Raw genomic sequence first — 583 nt, forward strand, 5'->3', positions numbered from 1 at the left:
AATTCTGCAACCAGCAAGAGGTCAGTAAGCAGGAATAATCATGACCTGAAAGAAATACGTTCAGGAGAAATCTGTTCAAACAGAAAACCAACGCAGAAACGACATCAGAAAAGAATTGGCCACCAGGAGCGTAGAAAGACGTCAAGAAGGTAGGAGGAATCTTTTCCTGCCAAAAACCAAGCAAAAAGGAAAGAAACGAGCACACCCTGCAAATAAGGTCAGTTGGAGGAGAAGATCCAACCGGAAAAGAGGGTAAGGAATAAGAATGATCCTGGCTGCACACGGAAAGAAGTCAAAGTAGGTAGGAATTCTGCACCAAGAAACGGTACAGAAATTGAGAATCCTTTCCGCCAGACAGGTTAACAAGGAAGGAGGAGACAATAACACTAGTCTGGCTAATCCAGAACACAATACGTCCAGAGCAGGGCGGGAAATCTGCGTGCACGACAGAAAGAGATCAGAAGGAGGGGAATTTTGCAACCAGAATTGAGGTCGCGAAAATTTTCAATCTTTGACAGAGAAAGCACTCAGGAGGAGGGGATGAATTTCTGTGCACCATGAGAACGTTCAGAATAGAGGTGAA

Source organism: Salvelinus sp. IW2-2015, linkage group LG4q.2, assembly GCF_002910315.2.
Source record: "Salvelinus sp. IW2-2015 linkage group LG4q.2, ASM291031v2, whole genome shotgun sequence".
Classification (NCBI taxonomy): domain Eukaryota; kingdom Metazoa; phylum Chordata; class Actinopteri; order Salmoniformes; family Salmonidae; genus Salvelinus; species Salvelinus sp. IW2-2015.